The 21,329-nt window shown below is 60.4% G+C and overlaps 1 protein-coding gene across 1 annotated transcript in view; it reads left to right on the top strand.

The window, feature by feature from the left end:
* The first annotated feature begins 1,260 nt into the window (after positions 1–1,260).
* Positions 1,261–21,329, top strand: part of LOC141153327 (class I histocompatibility antigen, F10 alpha chain-like) — an 82,526-nt gene continuing 62,457 nt past the window's right edge. The window contains exon 1 of the mRNA XM_073638041.1: positions 1,261–1,353. The gene's annotated coding sequence lies outside the window, so the exon portion shown is untranslated. The remainder of the gene's footprint in view (positions 1,354–21,329) is intronic.

Here is a 21,329-nt window from a genome sequence, read left to right on the forward strand (position 1 = left end):
GCCCCCCACTATGGAAGACTACAATGGAGCTCGCCCCCTATGTCCCCCCTATGCTCTAGTAAGGCATGTAGATAGGGGGGGCTCAAGTTGGGACATCTTTATGGGGCTCCATTTTTGGATGGTTTTGCCATTGACGTGGTAGAATTACAGCACTTTGTAACAGACATTTAGTGGCAAATGCCATCATTCTCTGTTGTCAGCTCTTTTGCTCCTGTTGGATTCGGGGGGGACATTGGAGTTGTAGGTTACTGGGGTCAGGAATGGCAGTATGGGGTCCTGGGGGTTATTTTAGTACATAGAGCAGTAGGTAATATAGATAAAATAAAAGGCTCCTTTTCAATGTGCGTCATAGAATTATACAATGAGGTCGGGGTTTTGTCTTTTTATTGAGTTAATTTGTTGTTGATGTTGTAAACTGGATCCATAAAAAGCAGTGAGAGTTTTAATGACAACACGCGTGACATCATCGACATTCCATGACATCACAGATGACATAGAATGGACACATTGCTAAACCGGAATCATTTTATGTCATTAAACCCGGACAGCTTGAAGGAGACTGGTCCAGGTAAGCGTCTCTTCACACAATCTTGGGGTCCTGTTTACACATCATGTAGCTGGGGGTGTTTGTGGTGAAGTTCAGCACTGCACCATTTTGCCCCCCAAAAAATCAGAGCCAACACGTCTGTGTCATGTGTTTATTGCTGTGATTGTCAAGGTGATGCCTTTAGGGATGGCTGACACTGGTGAGTAGCCGGTATATAACTCGGATGAGTATAGCTCTCACTCCAATGTTATACTATGGGGCAGTGCCAACTAGTGTTTATTTTCTCATGCCAAGTCGGCATGAGAAAAAAATTGCTGCATGCTGCAATTGGCAGAGTATATCAGACGACGCGCCCATACAAGTCTATGGATACGTGAAAAACATCGGACTGCACTCAGATGTCATCCGAGTGCAGTCCAATATATGCCGGCTGACTCACACAATTGAGAAGATGGAGAATGGATTGGATCACAAACACAATATTGTTGATATTTTCCAGTGAAGTAAGGCCCCCCCTAAGGCGAAGGTCTGGACAGTAAGAAACCCTTCCAGTCTCAATGACCACCTAATGGTTCAAAAATATCTACCCCACTTTTTGCTATCAAGTGTAGATTGAGCATCCCAGAATGCCAAAGGGGATCCAGAAAGCAGAATATTTAGGACCTTATTTCAATCAGACTTCACCAATCTTTTTTTTTTTGCTTTGTCCCATAGGGCGGAACGTTAAGACGTCTGAAGAAACGCAGTGAGAAGGCATTCGTCTTGACTAGCGGAGAGGTTACTCCTTTGCTACAGGAGTCTGACAGGTAAGTGGACATTTTATCTCATCCATCAATTCCTCCCCTTGTAGATTTATTGCAGAATTGCCGTTTTAATCACCCAAAAAGCGCATTGACCGGATATTTAACCAACTCACCACTTAGTTCAATCTACCAATTTTAGGACTTCAGTCCTGAAATACTTATTGGGTAGAATGGCTCCACCGACTTCATTTCTAATATGGCCATTTTCCAACTTCAACCAAGAGGATCTGCCGGTCTTGGAATATTGTCACTAGAAGCGGTATAACTCCGTCCATCATGCTCCTCCAGTTAGGAGGATAGACTGGGACATTGATGGTTTATCAGCCCCACACTGGCGGATCCAGATCCAACTTCCATTAGGAGGGCAGACTGGTATACAGTGGGGAAAAGAAGGATTAATGCACTGACGATTTTGCAGGTTTTCCCACCTACAATGAATGGAGAGGTCTGTAATTTTTATCGTAGGTACACTTCACCTGTGAGAGACCGAGTTTAAAAATAAAATCCAGAAAAATCACATTGTATGATTTTTACATAATTAATTTGCATTTTATTGCATGAAATAAGTATTTGATTCAATAGAAAAATAGAACTTAATATTTGGTCCAGAAACCTTTGTTTGCAATTACAGAGGTCAGATATTTCCTGTAGTTCTTGACCAAGTTTACACACAATAAAGCAGGGATTTTGGCCCTCTCCTCCATACGGATCTTCTCCAAATCTTTCAAGTTTCGGGGCTGTTGCTGGGCAATATTGAGTTTCAGCTCCCTCCAAAGATTTTCTACTTTGTTCAGGTCTGGAGACTGGCTAGACCACTACAGGACCTTGAAATGCTTCTTATGGAGCCACGCCTTAGGTTGCCCTGGCTGTGTGTTTCGGATCATTGTCGTGCTGGAAGACCCAACCACAACCCATCTTCAATGTACATACTGAGGGAAGGAAGTTGTTGGCTTAAATCTTGCGATACATGACCCCATCCATCCTCCCTTCAATACATTGCAGTCGTCCTGTCCCCTTTGCAAAGAAAAACACCTCCAAAGTATGAGGTTTCCCCCGTCATGCTTCATGGTTGGGAGAGTGTTCTTGGGGTTGTACTCATCCTTCTTCTTCCTCCAAAAAGGGGAGTGGAGTGGACACCAAAAAGTTCTATTTTGATCTCATCTGACCACATGACCTTCTCCCATGCCTCCTCTGGATCATCCAGATGGTTATTGGCAACTTCAAAAAGGCCTGGATATGTGCTGGGGTGAGCACGGGACCTTGTGTGCCCTGCAGGATTTTAATCCATGATAGCGTAGTGTGTAACTAATGGTAATGTTTGAGACTGTGGTGCCAGCTCTCTTTAGGTCATTGACCAGGTCCTCCCATGTAGTTCTGGGCTGATTCCTGACGTTTCTCAGAATCATCCTTACCCCACAAGGCGAGATCTTGCATGGAGCCCCAGACCGAGGAAGACTTAGTCATCTTGTGTTTCTTCCATTTTCTAATAATTGCGCCAACAGTTGTTGCCGTCTCGTGAAGCTGCTTGCTTATTGTCCTGTAGCCCATCCCAGCCTTGTGTCTTTTATACAGGTAATAAGTTCAAACAAGTGCAATTAATACAGGTAATGAGTGCAGAGTAGGAGGCTTCTTAAAGAAAAACTAACAGGTCTGTGAGAGCCAGATTTCTTGCTGGTTGGTAGCTGATCAAATACTTATTTCATGCAATAAAATGCAATTTAATTATTTAAAAATCATACAATGTGATTTTCTGTTTTTTATTTTTAGATTTTGTCTCTCACAGGTGAAGTGACCTACGATAAAAATGACAGACCTCTACACTCTTTGTAGGTGGGAAAACTTGCAAAATCGGCAGTGTATCAAATACTTATTTTCTCCACTGTAGTGCCGCCCAACATGACACCATCAAGCTCATCTTACCGCTCCATACCAGGAGGGTGGATTGGGGCATTGACAGTTTAATCACTTTGTGTCCACAAGGCCATCTCTTCCAACTAGGAGCCTTAACTGGACTTACAGTGGTTTTATTCAGCTTATTGCAGCCATGTCCAGCTTGCACCTCCAACAAGGAGAGTAAACTGAAATGTAGATGTTTATCAACTTAAATGCTGAGCCGTCCATCCTATGACACCAGACCAGGAGGAGCAGCTGGACTTACACTGGTTTTGCTCAGCTCAGCCATACCCAACTTACAAATCCAACTTAAAGGATAACCTGGAAACTAAATGGTTAACCAACTTAAACGCCAACCAGTCCAATTTATGACTCCAGACCCCGAATATTAATTGAACTTACAATGATTTCATGTGTCTTATGCCCAGTGGCGTAACTAGAGTCTGAATATATGTATCCCCAATATGTCCCCCATTCTGCCGCTGTTCTTTATTGTATAAAAAAAAATAATCCATTATACTCACCAGGGGTGTACATTCGAGTCATGGGGCTCCAGAGCAGAAGTATAACGCACTCCCCATAGTCCTTCCTATAGTATAATGCATCACATAGTCCTCCATATAGTATAATGCATCCCATTCTCCTCCATATAATATACTGCACAGCCCATAGTCATCCATAAACTATAATGCACAGCTCTTAGTCATACATGTAGTATAATGCACCCCATAGTTTTCCATAAAGTATAAAGCACCTCCACAGTCATACATAGTAGTATAATGCACCCCATCATAATATATTTCAGTATAATGCACCCCCATAGTCATATATAGTAGTATAATGCACCCCCATAGTCACATAAAGCAGTAATCATATAAGGCAGTATAATGTACCCCATATAGTTTATATAGTAGTATAAAGCACCCCATAGTCATATATAGCAGTATATTGCACCTCCTGGTCATATATAGCTGTATAATGTACCCCATAGTCATATATAATAGTATACTGCACCCCCATAGTCATTTACACTAGTATAATGCACTCCATAGTCATATACAGTAGTATAATGCACCCCATAGTCATATATAGTAGTATAAAGCACCCCATAGTCATATATAGTAGTATAAAGCACCCCATAGTCATTTATAGTAGTATAATGTACCCCCATAGTCATATATAGTAGTATAATGTACTCCAGAGTCATCCATAGTAGTATGGACCCCATTGTCATATCAGTATAATGCACCCCCATAGTCATATATAGTAGTATAATGCACCCACATAGTCATATATAGTAGTATAATGTACCCCAGAGTCATCCATAGTAGTATGCACCCCACTGTCATATCAGTATAATGCACCCCCATAGTCATATATGGTAGTATAAACCACCCCATAGTCATTTATAGTAGTATAATGTACCCCATAGTCATATATAGTAGTATAATGCACCCCAGAGTCATCCATAGTAGTATGCACCCCACTATCATATCAGTATAATGCACCCCTATAGTCATATATAGTAGTATAATGCACCCCTATAGTCATCCATAGTAGTATAATGAACCCCAATAGTCATCCGTAGTAGTATAATACAACCCCCATAGTCATATATAGTAGTGTAATGCACATCCATAGTCATAAATAGTAGTATAATGCACCACCATAGTCATAAATAGTAGTAAAATGCACCCTATAGTCATATGTAGCACTATATTGCACTTCAGTCATATACAGCAGTATAATGTACCCCCATAGTCATATATAGCAGTATAATGTACATCATAGTCATATATAGCAGTATAATGCACCCTTATAGCCATATATAGTAGTATAGTATACCCCATATTCATATATAGTAGTATAATGTACCCCATAGTCATATAGAAGTATAATGCACTCCGTAGTCATATATAGTAGTATAAAGCACCTCATAGTCATATATAGTAGTATAAAGCACCTCATAGTCATATATAGTAGTATGGCAACTTATTTAAAATAAATATTTAAATACTCTACCCACCTTCCCTTCGCTCCCGCTCCGCAAGTCCTGTTGTGAAGCAGGCAGCTGACTTCGGCCTGCGACGGGAGTGCATGACGTTACTGCCATGCGCCCCGTCATCTGCTGGCTTATGATTGGCCGGCAGCATGCATTGTCGCTAAAGGACCCAATGGGTATGTCCGCAGTAATACACTTCAACTGGATGTGCGTAGGAGGACGCACATCTAATTAAAGGTTCTGCTGGCGTCGGCGGCCCCTGATCCGCCAGGACTTTGTGACTTGCTGCGACCGCAGTCGTTACTCCCCTACTAATCACAACCATGACCAACTTCAACTAGAAGGATAACTGGGACCTAAATATTTTGCTACGTAAAATGTTGACCAGTCCATTCTGAGACACCAGACTTAAAATAGCTTCATTCTGTTTAAAGCAACCATTTACACCTCCTACCAACAAGAGGCCAAACTGGGACATGGACAGCATATTGAACAGGTCTGCCTTTAACATCTAAGTATGAGGGATGGACTGGAAATTTGTTGGACTCACCAGCTACCCTCAGGACTGTACTTTATTAAGGCCCCTCCTTGTTGTTTGATAGGATCACCACAGACAGCCGGTATCACCCACAAGTCATTCTTACCAATATCAGCAGTATTGCTAGTTAATGAAGCATTGAGACAGGAAAGAAAACAAGCCTACAAACCACAATCGGCTGGCTAATCAGGCAAAAGCCATGGGCCTGGAGCTGTACATACCACTGAAAGTGGCCCAGGGCGGGCGAGCCTCACAGTCCGGACCCGGGGCGGGCGGACCCCGCAGTCCGGACCCGGGTCGGGCGGGCCCCACAGTCCGGACAACGGGGCAGATGGGCCCCACAGTCCAGACACAAGGCGGGCCCCACAGTCCGGACACAAGGCGGGCCCCACAGTCCGGACAACGGGGCGGGCGGGCCCCACAGTCCGGACAACGGGGCGGGCGGGCCCCACAGTCTGGACAACTGGGCGGGCGGGCCCCACAGTCCAGATCTGGGGCTAGACCCAGGGCAGGCGGCCCCATGGTCCGGACACGGGGCGGATGGGCCCCACAGTCCGGACACGGGGCGGCCACAGTCCGGACATAGGGCGGGCAGGCGCCACAGTCCGGACCCGGGGCAGGCGGCCCCACAGTCCGAACACGGGGCGGACGGGCCCCACAGTCTGGAGAACCGGGCGGGCGGGCCCCACAGTCCAGATCTGGGGCTAGACCCAGGGCAGGCGGCCCCATGGTCCGGACACGGGGCGGATGGGCCCCACAGTCTGGACACGGGGCGGCCACAGTCCGGACATAGGGCGGGCAGGTGCCACAGTCCGGACCCGGGGCGGGCGGGGGGGCCCACAGTCAGGAACCGGGGCGGACGGGGGGCCCCAAAGTCCAGACCTGGGGCTAGACCCAGGGCAGGTGGCCCCACAGTCCGGACACGGGGTGGACGGGCCCCACAGTCCAGACCTGGGGCTAGACCCGGGGCAGGCGGCCCCACAGTCCGGACACGGGGTGGACGGGCCCCACAGACCGGACACTGGGCGGCCACAGTACGGACATAGGGCGGGCAGGCGCCACAGTCTGGACTCGGGGCGGGCGGGGTCCCCCAGAGTCAGGAACCGGGGCGGGCGGGGGGCCCCACAGTCCAGACCTGGGGTGAGACCCGGGTCAGGCGACTCCACAGTCCGGACACGGGGTGGACGGGCCCCACAGTCCGGACACGGGGCGGCCACAGTCTGGACAAAGGGTGGTCGGACCCCACAGTCCAGGCTGGGGGCTAGACCCGGGGGCAGCCGGCCCCACAGTCTGGACCCGGGACGGGCGGGGGTCCCTATTGTCCAGATCTGGGGCTAGACCCGTGGCAGGCGGCCCCACAGTCCGGACACGGGGTGGACGGGCCCCACAGTCCGGACACGGGGCGGCCACAGTCCGGACATAGGGCGGGCAGGCGCCACAGTCCGGACCCGGGGCAGGCGGGGGGCCCCACAGTCCGGAACCGGGGCGGACGGGGGGCCCCACAGTCCGGACCTGGGGCTAGACCCGGGGCAGGCGGCCCCACAGTCCGGACTCGGGGTGGACGGGACCCACAGTCCGGATACGGGTGGACACAGTCTGGACATAGGGTGGGCAGGCGCCACAGTTCGGACCCGGGGCGGGCTGGAGGCCCCACAGTCCATACCTGGGGCTAGACTCGGGGCAGAGGGCCCACAGTCCGGACACGGAGTGGATGGGCCCCACAGTCCGGATACGGGCAGCCACAGTCCGGACATAGAGCGGGCGGGCCCCACAGTCCAGGCTCTGGGGTAGACACGGGGCAGGCGGCCCCAGAGTCCGGACATGGGGTGGACGGGCCCCACAGTCCGGACACAGGGCGGACGTGCCCCACAGTCCAGACACGGGGCGGCCACAGTCCGGACATGGGGTGGGCAGGCGCCACAGTCCGGACCCGGGGCGGGCGGGGGGCCCCACAGTCCGGAACCGGGGCGGGCGGGGGGCCCCACAGTCCTGATCTGGGGCTAGACCCGGGGCAGGCGGCCCCACAGTCCGGACACGGGGTGGACGGGCACCACAGTTCGGACACGGGGCGGCCACAGTCTGGACATAGGGTGGGCGGACCCCACAGTCCAGGCTCGAGGTTAGACCCGAGGGCAGTCGGCCCAACAGTCCAGGCCGGGGCGTGCGGGGGGCCCTACAGTGTGTACCCGGGGCGGGCGGGGTTCTCCACTGTCCAGACCTGGGGCTAGACCCGGGGCAGGCAGCCCCACAGTCCGGACACGGGGCGGACGGGCCCCACAGTCCGGACAAGGGGCGGCCACATTCCGGACATAGGGCGGGCAGGCGCCACAGTCCGGACCCGGGGCTAGACCCGGGGCAGGCGGCCCCACAGTCTGGACATGGGGTAGTCGGGCCCCACAGTCCGGACACGGGGCGGCCACTGTCCGGACATAGGGAGGGCAGGCACCACAATCCGGACACAGGGCGGACCGGGGGCCCCACAGTCTGGAACCGGGGCGGTCGGGGGGCCCCACAGTCCATACCTGGGGCTAGACCAGGGGAAGGCGGCCCCACAGTCGGGACACGGGGTGGACGGGCCCCACAGTCTGGACACGGGGCGGCCACAGTCTGGACATAGGGTGGGCAGGCGCCACAGTCCGGACCCGGGGCAGGTGGGGGGCCCCACAGTCCAGACCTGGGGCTAGACTCGGGGCAGGTGGCCCCACAGTCCGGACATGGGGTGGACGGGCCCCACAGTCCGACACAGGGCGGCCACAGTCTGGACATAGGGTGGGCGGACCCCACAGTCCAGTCTCGGGGCTAGACCCGGGGGCAGACGGCCCAACAGTCCAGGCCAGGGGCGGGCGGGGGCCCCTCAGTCTGGACCCGGGGCGGGCGGGGGTCCCCACTGTCCAGACCTGGGGCTAGACCCGGGGAAGGCGGCCCAACAGTCTGGACACGGGGCGGACGGGCCCCACAGTCCGGATACGGCGGCCACAGTCCCGACATAGGGCGAGCGGGCCCCACAGTCCAGGCTCGGGGCTAGACCCGGGGCAGGCGGCCCCATAGTCTGGACACGGGGCGGACGAGCCCCAAACTCCGGATACGGAGCGGCCACAGTCCGGACATAGGGCGGGCAGGCGCCACAGTCCGGACCCGGGGCTAGACCCGGGGTAGGCGGCCCCACAGTCCGGACACGGGGTGGACGGGCCCCACAGTCCAGACACGGGGTGGCCACAGTCCGGACGTAGGACGGGAAGGCGCCACAGTCCAGACCCGGGGCGGGCGGGGGGCCCCACAGTCCGGAACCAGGGCGGGCGGGAGGGCCCCACAGTCCAGACCTGGGGCTAGACCCGGGGCAGGCGGCCCCATGGTCCGGACACGGGTTGGATGGGCCCCACAGTCCGGACACGGGGCGGCCACAGTCTGGACATAGGGTGGGCAGGCGCCACAGTCCGGACCCGAGGAGGGCGGGGGGCCCCACAGTCCAGACCTGGGGCTAGACCCGGGGCAGGCGGCCCCACAATCCGGACACGAGGCGGACGGGCCCCACAGTCCGGACACGGTGCGGCCACATTCCAGACATAGGGCGGCCAGACACCACTGTCCGGACCCGGGACTAAACCCGGGGCAGGTGGCCCCACATTCCGGACACGGGGTGGACGGGCCCCACAGTCCGGACACGGGGCGGCCACAGTCCGGACATAGGGCGCGCAGGTGCCACAGTCCGGACCCGGGGCTATACTCGGGGCAGGGAGCCCCACATTCCGGACACGGGGCGGACGGGCCCCACAGTCCTGACACGGGGCAGCCACAGTCTGGACATAGGGCGGGGGGCCCCACAGTCCAGAACTGGGGCGGGCGGGGGGCATCACAGTCTGGACCCGGGGCGGGCGGGGATCTCCACTCTCCAGACCTGGGGCTAGAGTCGGGGCAGGCGGCCCACAGTCCGGACACGGGGTGGACGGGCCCCACAGTCCAGATACGGGCGGCCACAGTCCGGACACAGGGCGGCCACAGTCCGGACATAGGGCGGGCAGGTGCCACAGTCCGGACCCGGGGCTAGACTCGGGGCAGGGAGCCCCACATTCCGGACACGGGGCGGACGGGCCCCACAGTCCTGACACGGGGCGGCCACAGTCTGGACATAGGGCGGGGGGCCCCACAGTCCAGACCTGGGGCTAGACCCGGGGCAGGCGGCCCCACAGCCCGGACACGGGGTGAACGGGCCCCACAGTCCGGACACGGGGCGGCCACAGTCTGGACATAGGGTGGGCGGACCCCACAGTCCAGGCTCGGGGCTAGACCCGTGGGGCAGCCGGCCCAACAGTCCAGGCCCGGAGCGGGCGGGGGTCATCACAGTCTGGACCCGGGGCGGGCGGGGATCCCCACTCTCCAGACCTGGGGCTAGACTCGGGGCAGGCGGCCCACAGTCCGGACACGGGGTGGACGGGCCCCACAGTCCAGATACGGGCGGCCACAGTCCGGACATAGAGTGGGCGGGCCCCACAGTCCAGGCTCGGGGCTAGACCCGGGGCAGGCAGCCCCACAGTCTGGACACTGGGCGTACGGGCCCAACAGTCCGGACACGGGGCGGCCACAGTCCGGACATAGGGCGGGCAGGCGCCACAGTCCGGACCTGGGGCGGGCGGGGGGCCCCACAGTCCGGAACCGGGGCGGGCGGTGGGCCCCACAGTCCAGAACTGGGGCTAGACCCGGGGAAGGCGGCCCCACAGTCCGGACACGGGGTGGACGGGCCCCACAGTCCAGACCTGGGGCTAGACCCGGGGCAGGTGGCCCCACAGTCCGGACACGGGGTGGACGGGCCCCACAGACCGGACACTGGGCAGCCACAGTCCGGACATAGGGCGGGCAGGCGCCACAGTCTGGACCCGGGGCGGGCGGGGTCCCCCAGAGTCAGGAACCGGGGCGGGCGGGGGGCCCCACAGTCCAGACCTGGGACGAGACCCGGGTCAGGCGGCTCCACAGTCCGGACACGGGGTGGACGGGCCCCGCAGTCCGGACACGGGGCGGCCACAGTCTGGACTAAGGGTGGTCGGACCCCACAGTCCAGGCTGGGGGCTAGACCCGGGGGCAGCCGGCCCAACAGTCCAGGCCGGGGGCGGGCGGGGAGCCCCACAGTCTGGACCCTGGACGGGCGGGGGTCCCTATTGTCCAGATCTGGGGCTAGACCCGTGGCAGGCGGCCCCACAGTCCGAACACGGGGTGGACGGGCCCCACAGTCCGGACACTGGGCGGCCACAGTCCGGACATAGGGCGGGCAGGAGCCACAGTCCGGACCCGGGGCGGGCGGGGGGCCCCACAGTCCGGACCTGAGGCTAGACCCGGGGCAGGCGGCCCCACAGTCCGGACATGGGGTGGACGGGCCCCACAGTCCTGACACGGTGCGGCCACAGTCTGGACATAGGGTGGGCAGGCGCCACAGTCCGGACCCGGGGCGAGCGGGGGGTAGCCGGCCCAACAATCCAGGCGGGGGTCCCCACAGTCTGGACCCGGGGAGGGCGGGGCGCCCCACAGTCCAGACCTGGGGCTATACCCGGGGCAGGCGGCCCCACAGTCCGGACACGAGGCGGACGGGCCCCACAGTCCGGACACGGTGCGGCCACATTCCGGACATAGGGCGGCCAGACACCACTGTCCGGACCCGGGACTAAACCCGGGGCAAGTGGCCCCACATTCCGGACATGGGGTGGACGGGCCCCACAGTCCGGACAGGGGGCGGCCACAGTCCGGACATAGGGCGGGCAGGTGCCACAGTCCGGACCCGGGGCTAGACTCGGGGCAGGAAGCCCCACATTCCGGACACGGGGCGGACGGGCCCCACAGTCCTGACACGGGGTGGCCACAGTCTGGACATAGGGCGGGGGGCCCCACAGTCCAGAACTGGGGCGGGCGGGGGGCCCCACAGTCCAGAACTGGGGCTAGACCCGGGGCAGGCGGCCCCACAGCCCGGACACGGGGCGGCCACAGTCTGGACATAGGGTGGGCAGACCCCACAGTCCAGGCTCGGGGCTAGACCCGGGGGCAGCCGGCCCAACAGTCCAGGCCCGGGGTGGGCGGGGGGCATCACAGTCTGGACCCGGGGCAGGCGGGGATCCCCACTCTCCAGACCTGGGGCTAGACTCGGGGCAGGCGGCCCACAGTCTGGACACGGGGTGGACGGGCCCCACAGTCTAGATACGGGCGGCCACAGTCCGGACATAGAGTGGGCGGGCCCCACAGTCCAGGCTCGGGGCTAGACCCGGCGCAGGCAGCCCCACAGTCTGGACACTGGGCGTACGGGCCCAACAGTCCGGACACGGGGCGGCCACAGTCCGGACATAGGGCGGGCAGGCGCCACAGTCCAGACCCGGGGCGGGCGGGGGGCCCCACAGTCCGGAACCGGGGCAGGCGGGAGGGCCCCACAGTCCAGACCTGGGGCTAGACCCGGGGCAGGCGGCCCCATGGTCCGGACACGGGGTGGACGGGCCCCACAGTCCGGACACGGGGCGGCCACAGTCTGGAAATAGGGTGGGCAGGCGCCACAGTCCGGACCCGGGGAGGGCGGGTGGCCCCACAGTCCAGACCTGGGGCTAGACCTGGGGCAGGCGGCCCCACAGTCCGGACACGAGGCGGACGGGCCCCACAGTCCGGACACGGTGCGGCCACATTCCGGACATAGGGCGGGCAGGCGCAACAGTCCAGACCTGGGGCGGGCGGGGGGCCCCACAGTCCGGAACCGGGGCGGGCGGTGGGCCCCACAGTCCAGAATTGGGGCTAGACCCAGGGCAGGCGGCCCCACAGTCCGGACACGGGGTGGACGGGCCCCACAGTCCAGACCTGGGGCTAGACCCGGGGCAGGTGGCCCCACAGTCCGGACACGGGGTGGACGGGCCCCACAGACCGGACACTGGGCGGCCACAGTCCGGACATAGGGCGGGCAGGCGCCACAGTCTGGACCCGGGGCGGGCGGGGTCCCCCAGAGTCAGGAACCGGGGCGGGCGGGGGGCCCCACAGTCCAGACCTGGGGCGAGACCCGGGTCAGGCGGCTCCACAGTCCGGACACGGGGTGGACGGGCCCCACAGTCCGGACACGGGGCAGCCACAGTCTGGACAAAGGGTGGTCGGACCCCACAGTCCAGGCTGGGGGCTAGACCCGGGGGCAGCCGGCCCAACAGTCCAGGCCGGGGGCGGGCGGGGAGCCCCACAGTCTGGACGCGGGACGGGCGGGGGTCCCTATTGTCCAGATCTGGGGCTAGACCCGTGGCAGGCGGCCTCACATTCCGGACACGGGGTGGATGGGCCCCACAGTCCGGACACGGGGCGGCCACAGTCTGGACATAGGACGGGCAGGCGCCACAGTCCGGACCCGGGGCAGGCGGGGGGCCCCACAGTCCGGAACCGGGGCGGGCAGGGGGCCCCACAGTCCGGACCTGGGGCTAGACCCAGGGCAGGCGGCCCCACAGTCCGGACACGGGGTGGACGGGCCCCACAGTCCGGACACGGTGCGGCCACAGTCTGGACATAGGGTGGGCAGGCGCCACAGTCCGGACCCGGGGCGAGCGGGGGGCAGCCGGCCCAACAATCCAGGCGGGGGTCCCCACAGTCTGGACCCGGGGAGGGCGGGGGTCCCCACTGTCCAGACCTGGGGCTCGACTCGGGGCAGGCGGCCCCACAGTCCGGACACAGGGCGGCCACAGTCCGGACATAGGGCTGGCAGGCGCCACAGTCAGGACCCGGGGCTAGACCCAGGGCAGGCGGCCCCACAGTCTGGACACGGGGCGGACGGGCCCCACAGTCCGGACACGGGGCGGTCACAGTCCGGACATAGGGCGGGGGGCCCCACAGTCCAGATCCGGGCCGGGCGGGGGGCCCCACAGTCCAGACCTGAGGCTAGACCCGGGGCAGGCGGCCCCACAGTCCGGACACGGGGTGGACGGCACCCCAGTCCGGACACGGGGCGGCCACAGTCCGGACACGGGGTGGACGGGCCCCACAGTCCAGGCTCGGGGCTAGACCCGGGGGCAGCCGGCCCAACAGTCCAGGCCCGGTGCTGGTGGGGAGCATCACAGTCTGGACCCGGGGCGGTCAGGGATCCCCACTATCCAGACCTGGGGCTAGACTCGGGGCAGGCAGCCCACAGTCCGGACACGGGGTGGACGGGCCCCACAGTCCGGATATGGGCGGCCACAGTCCGGACATAGGGCGGGCGGGCCCCACAGTCCAGGCTCGGGGCTAGACGGGCCCCACAGTCCGGAAACAGGGCGGACGGGCCCCACAGTCCAGGCACAGGGCGGCCACAGTCCGGACATAGGGTGGGCAGGCGCCACAGTCCGGACCCGGGGCAGTCGGGGGGCCCCACAGTCCGGAACCGGGGCGGGCGGGTGGCCCCACAGTCCAGACCTGGGGCTAGACCCGGGCAGGCGGCCCCACAGTCCGGAGTCCGGACATGGGGCGGCCACAGTTTGTACATAGGGTGGGCAGGCGCCACAGTCCGGACCCGGGGCGGCTGGGGGCCCCACAGTTTTACCTGGGGCTAGACTCGTGGCAGGCGGCCCCACTGTCCGGACACGGGGTGGACGGGCCCCACAGTCTGGACACGGGGCGGCCACAGTCTGGACATAGGGTGGGCAGGCGCCACAGTCCGGACCCTCGGCGGGTTGGGGGCCCCACAGTCTAGACCTGGGGCTAGACTCATGGCAGGCGGCCCCACAGTCCGGACACGGGGTGGACGGGCCCCACAGTCCGGACACGGGGCGGCCACAATCTGGACATAGGGTGGGCGGACCCCACAGTCCAGGCTCAGGGCTAGACCCGGGGGCAGCCGGCCCAACAGTACAGGACCGGGGCGGGCGGGGGGGCTTACAGTCTGGACCCGGGGTGGGCGAGGGTCCCCACTGTCCAGACCTGGAGTAGACCCAGGGCAGGCGGCCCCACAGTCCGGACACGGGGTGGACGGGCCCCACAGTTCGGACACGGGGCGGCCACAGTCCGGACATAGGGCGGGCAGGCGCCATATTTCGGACCCGGGGCAGGCGGGGGGCCCCACAGTCCGGAACCGGGGCGGGCGGGGGGCCTCACAGTCCAGATCTGGGGCTAGACCGGGGCAGGCGGCCCCACAGTCCGGACACGGGGTGGACGGGCCCCACAGTCCGGACACGGTGCTGCCACAGTCTGGAGATAGGGTGGGCAGGCCCCACAGTCTGGACCCGGGGCGGGCGAGGGTCCACACTGTCCAGACCTGGGGCTAGACTCGGGGCAGGCGGCCCCACAGTCCGGACACGGGACGGACGGGCCCCACAGTCCAGATACGGGTGGCCACAGTCCGGACATAGGTCTGGCAGGCGCCACAGTCCGGACCCGGGGCTAGACCCAGGGCAGGCGGCCCCACAGTCTGGACACGGGGCGGACAGGCCCCACAGTAAGGACACAGGGCGGCCACAGTCAGGACATAAGACGGACAGGTGCCACAGTCCGGACCCGAGGCTAGACCCAGAGCAGGCAGCCCCACAGTCCGGACACGGGGTGGACGGGCCCCACAGTCCGGACACGGGGTGGCCGCAGTCTGGACATAGGGCAGGCAGGCGCCACAGTCCGGACCCGGGGCGGTCGGGGGGCCCCACAGTCTGGACCTGGAGTAGACCCAGGGCAGGCGACCCCACAGTCCGGACACGGGGTGGACGGGTCCCACAGTCCGGACACGGGGCGGGCGAGGGTCCCCACTGTCCAGACCTGGGGTAGACCCAGGGCAGGCGACCCCACAGTCCGGACACGGGGTGGACGGGTCCCACAGTCCGGACACGGGGCGGCCACAGTCTGGACATAGGGTGGGCAGGCTCCACAGTCCGGACCCGGGGCAGACGGGGGGCAGCCGACCCAACAGCCCAGGCCCGGGGCGGGTGGGGGGCCCCACAGTCTGGACACGGGGCGGGCGGTGGTCCCCACTGTCCAGACCTGAGGCTAGACCTGGGGCAGGTGGCCCCCAGTCCGGACACGGGGTGGACGGGCCCCACAGTCCGGACACGGGGTGGCCACAGTCTGGACATAGGGCTGGCAGGCGCCACAGTCCAGACCCGGGGCTAAACCCGGGGCAGGCAGCCCCACAGTCCGGACACCGGGTGGACGGGCCCCACAGTCCGGACACGGGGCGGCCACAATCCGGACATAGGGCGGGCAGGCGCCACAGTCCGGACCCGGGGCGGTTGGGGGGCCCCACAGTCCGGAACCGGGGCGGGCGGGTGGCCCCACAGTCCAGACCTGGGGCTAGACCCGGGCAGGCGGCCCCACAGTCCGGACACGGGTCGGACGGGTCCCACAGTCCGGATACGGGCGGCCACAGTCCGGACATAGGGCGGGCGGGCCCCACAGTCCAGGCTCGGGGCAAGTCCCGGGGCAGGCAGCCCCGCAGTCCGGACACGGGGCGGACGGGCCCCACAGTCCTGACACGGAGCGGCCACAGTCCGGACATAGGGCTGGCAGGCCCCACGGTCCGGACCCGGGGCTAGACCCGGGGCAGGTGGCCCCACAGTCCGGACACGGGGCGGACGGGCCCCACAGTCCGGACACGGGGCGGCCACAGTCCGGACATAGGGCTGGCAGGCCCCACGGTCTGGACCCGGGGCTAGACCCGGGGCAGGTGGCCCCACAGTCCGGACACGGGGCGGACGGACCCCACAGTCCGGACACGGGGCGGCCACAGTCCGGACATAGGGCGGGCAGGCGCCACAGTCCGGACCCGGGGCTAGACCCAGGGCAGGAGGCCCCACAGTCCGGACACGGGGTGGACGGGCCCTACAGTCCGGACACGGGGTGGCCACAGTCCGGACATAGGGTTGGCAGGCGCCACAGTCTGGCACCGGGGCTGGCGGGTGGCCCCACAGTTCAAACCTGGGGCTAGACCCGGGCAGGCGGCCCCACAGTCCGGACTCGGGGTGGACGGGCCCCACAGTCCGGACATGGGGCGGCAACAGTCTGGACATTGGGTGCGCAGGCGCTACAGTCCGGACCCGGGGTGGGCGGAGGGCCCCACAGTCCAGACCTCGGGCTAGACTCGTGGCAGGTGGCCCCACAGTCCGGACACGGGGCGGCCACAGTCTGGACATAGGGTGGGTGGACCCCACAGTCCAGGCTTGGGGCTAGACCCGGGGGCAGCCGGCCCAACAGTCCAGGCCCGGGGCGGGCGGGGGCCCCCACAGTCAGGACCCTGGGCGGGCGAGGGTCACCACTGTCCAGACCTGGGGCTAGACCCGGGACAGGCGGCCCACAGTCCGGACACGGGGCGGACGGGCCCCACAGTCCGGACACGGGGCGGCCACAATCTGGACATAGGGTGGGCAGGCGCCACAGTCCAGACCTGGGGCGGGCGGGGGCCCCACAGTCCAGACATGGGGCTAGACTCGGGTCAGGCGGCCCACAGTCCGGATACGGGGTGGACGGGCCCCACAGTCCGGATACGGGCGGCCACAGTCCGGACATAGGGCGGGCGGGCCCTGCTCGGGGCTAGACCCGGGGCAGGCTGCCCCACAGTCCGGATACGGGGCGGCCACAGTCCGGACATAGGGAGGGCAGGCACCACAGTCCAGACCCGGGGTGGGCGGGGGGGCCCACAGTCCGGAACCGGAGCGGGTGGGGGGCCCCACAGTCCGGAACCTGGGCGGGCGGGGGTCCCCACAGTCCGGAATTGGGGCTTGATCCGGGGCAGGCGGCCCCACAGTCCAGACATGGGGTGGATGGGCCCCACAGTCCGGACACGGGTCGGCCACAGTCCGTACATAGGACGGGCGGACCCCACAGTCCAGGCTCGGGGTGGGCGGGGGGGCCCCTCAGTCCGGACCCGGGGCAGGCGGGGTCCCCACAGTTTGGACCCGGGGCAGGCGGGGGGCCCGACAGTCCAGACCCTGGGGCTAGACCCAGGGCATGTGGCCCCACAGTCCGGACAGGGGGCGGACGGGCCCCACAGTCCGGATTTGGGGCGGTCACAGTCCGGACATAGGGCAGGCGGGCCCCACAGTCCAGGCTCAGGGCTAGACCCAGGGGCAGGCCGCCCCACAGTCCGGACCCGGGGCGGGCGGGGGGCCCCACAGTACAGACCTGGGGCTAAACCCGGGGCAGGCGGCCCCACAGTCCGGACTCGGGGTGGACGGGCCCCACAGTCCGGACACGGGGCGGCCACAGTCTGGACATAGGGCGGGCAGGCGCCACAGTCCGGACCCGGGGAGGGTGGGGGGCCCCACAGTCCAGACCTAGGGCTAGACTCGGAGCAGGCGGCCAAACAGTCCGGACACGGGGTGTTCGGGCCCCACAGTCCGGACACGGGGCGGCCACAGTCTGGACATAGCGTGGGCAGACCCCACAGTCCAGGCTCGGGGCTAGGCCCGGGGGCAGCCGGCCCAACAGTCCAGGCCCGGGGTGGGAAGGGGCCCCACAGTCTGGACCCGGGGCGGGCGGGGGTCCCCACTGTCCAGAACTGGGGCTAGACCCGGGTCAGGCGGCCCCACAGTCCGGACACGAGGCGGACTGTCCCCACAGTCCGGATACGGGCGGCCACAGTCCGGACATAGGGCGGGCAGGCCCCACAGTCCAGGCTCGGGGCTAGACCCGGGCAGGCAGCCCCACAGTCCGGACACGGGGCGGACGGGCCCCACAGTCCGGACACGGGGTGGCCACAGTCCGTACATAGGGCTGACAGGCTCCACTGTCCAGACCTGGGGCTAGACCCGCAACAGGCGGCCCACAGTCCGGACACGGGGCGGACGGGCCCCACAGTCCGGACACTGGGCGGCCACAATCTGGACATAGGGTGGGCAGGCGCCACAGTCCGGACCTGGGGCGGGCGGGGGCCCCACAGTCCAGACATGGGTCTCTCATCTTCCTCTTGACAATACCCCATAGATTCTCTGACCAAACAAGCACAGTGATACTGTTGTGTGTAAACCAGGTATTGGTACTTTTGGCCGTGTGGACAGGGGCCAAGTCCTGCTGGGGAATGACATTTCCATCTCCAAAAGTTTGTCGTCAGAGGGAAGCATGAAGTCCTGTAAAATGTCCTGGTAGACGGCTGCACTGACTTTGGTCTTGATAAAACACAGTGGACCTACACCAGCAGATGACATGGCCCCCAAACCATCACTGATGGTGTGTAATGACTATATAATAGATCCCTCTGTGTGTAATGACTCTATATAATAGATCCCTGTGTGTAATGACTCTATATAATAGATCCCTCTGTGTGTAATGACTCTACATAATAGATCCCTCTGTGTGTAATGACTCTATATAATAGATCCCTCTGTGTGTAATGACTCTATATAATAGATCCCTCTGTGTGTAATGACTCTATATAATAGATCCCTCTGTGTGTAATGACTCTATATAATAGATCCCTCTGTGTGTAATGACTCTATATAATAGATCCCTCTGTGTGTAATGACTCTATATAATAGATCCCTCTGTGTGTAATGACTCTATATAATAGATCCCTCTGTGTGTAATGACTCTATATAATAGATCCCTCTGTGTGAAATGACTCTATATAATAGATCCCTCTGTGTGTAATGACTCTATATAATAGATCCCTCTGTGTGTAATGACTCTATATAATAGATCCCTCTGTGTGTAATGACTCTATATAATAGATCCCTCTGTGTGTAATGACTCTATATAATAGATCCCTCTGTGTGTAATGACTCTATATAATAGATCCCTCTGTGTGTAATGTCTCTATATAATAGATCCCTCTGTGTGCAATGACTATATAATAGATCCCTCTGTGTGTAATGACTCTATATAATAGATCCCTCTGTGTGTAATGACTCTATATAATAGATCCCTCTGTGTGTAATGACTCTATATAATAGATCCCTCTGTGTGTAATGACTCTATAATAGATCCCTCTGTGTGTAATGACTCTATATAATAGATCCCTCTGTGTGTAATGACTCTATATAATAGATCCCTCTGTGTGTAATGACTCTATATAATAGATCCCTCTGTGTGTAATGACTATATAATAGATCCCTCTGTGTGTAATGACTCTATATAATAGATCCCTCTGTGTGTAATGACTCTATATAATATAGGAGCTTCACTTTTTATATTAAAGAACTGAAATAAAGTAACTTTTTGATGATCTTGTAGTTTTGTGAGATGCTCCTGTACATAGAGCAGGTGACATATAACTCCAGCCCAAGTGACATCACCAGAGTTTTGGGGGTCGGTCTCTGTGATGGGGGCTCTTATATTGTATTGGTCCTATAAAACACACTACCTGAAAGACTGATGACCAGATCACAGCAAAGCAGAATGCAGGAAACCCGGGAAAATGGCTAAATAGGTGTCACAGGGTGCAATAAGAAGCCATGGGCCCCAAGACAAAACTAGGGCCTCACTCAGAAATGACCACAATAGCCCATTTACCAAGGCCGGCTATAGGGAGGAAAGCAGATACTTGGAGGGATTTGTGCCAAATTTTCCACCTATTTATTAGAACGAAGAAAATCGTGTTACAGGGTCAGGATAGGGTTAAAAATCTTGTAAGTTTATTTGTAGCAAAAAATATATAAAAACATCACCATAGGTCACGACCCTAACCAGAATAATGTTTAACCGCAAATGCGTTTTCGACTTGCATCTTTAGTTATTGCAATAGGATAGGATAGATACACAATTCCAGTTAAAGGGAATCTGTCAGAAGGTTTTTGCTACGTAATCCGAGATCAGCATGATGTAGGGGCAGAGCACCTGATTCCAGCGATGTATCACTTACTAGACTGCTTGGTGCAGTTTTGATAGAATCCCTGCTTTCTCTGTTGTAAATGAAGCAGTGCTCAGAATGTTAAGCCCTGTGTAACCCCGCCCATGCAAATCAGTGGTGAGGGCGGGGTTACACAGATTAGCCTGACTGGCCTGTACCTGAGACCTAGTCAGGCAGTGATCATCTCCTGGTGATAAAACATGGATTGTATTGAAACTACAACACACAGCCTAATAAGTGACACATCCCTGGAATCAGGATATCTTGCTCTACATCATGCTGCTCTCAGATTAAGTAGCTAAAATCTGCTGACAGATTCCCTTTAATAAAGTACACGTCCTGTTTTGTTTCTCCCAGAGCAATGTCATCAGTGTCGCTCACCACCAATGCAGATGTGAGTGGCGCCGGACAACCTCTTTATATCAAATAATTACCTGCAGAGCTGGCATCCATCTGAGGAGATGTACACAGATCTGTCTGACAGGTGGGGGGAGACGAATTGGTTGATATATCCCACTCTTAGTCCACTTGGCTAAAAAGATGATTTACATCCAGGGAAGAGGGACAGAGGGGCAGGAAGACAAGAAAAGCAACGCCGTATCCAGAACAGGGGCATTTACACCAGGTACAAAATTACATCGTTATGGAAAGTGACAGGTTCTCTTTAAAGGGATTTCGGAAGACTGAGAACACCTACAACACCTGAAATGGACGACCCCCATCTCTGGTTTACTCTATTATGACCGGCTATTAATGGAAAAAGTATGGAAATGGGAGCAGTCGTGTGCAGGGTCCTCACATACAAAGGTTGTAAA

The sequence above is a fragment of the Phyllobates terribilis genome, unplaced genomic scaffold (assembly GCF_046119375.1).
Source record: "Phyllobates terribilis strain yellow unplaced genomic scaffold, ASM4611937v1 Scaffold_7__3_contigs__length_470593459, whole genome shotgun sequence".
Taxonomy (NCBI): domain Eukaryota; kingdom Metazoa; phylum Chordata; class Amphibia; order Anura; family Dendrobatidae; genus Phyllobates; species Phyllobates terribilis.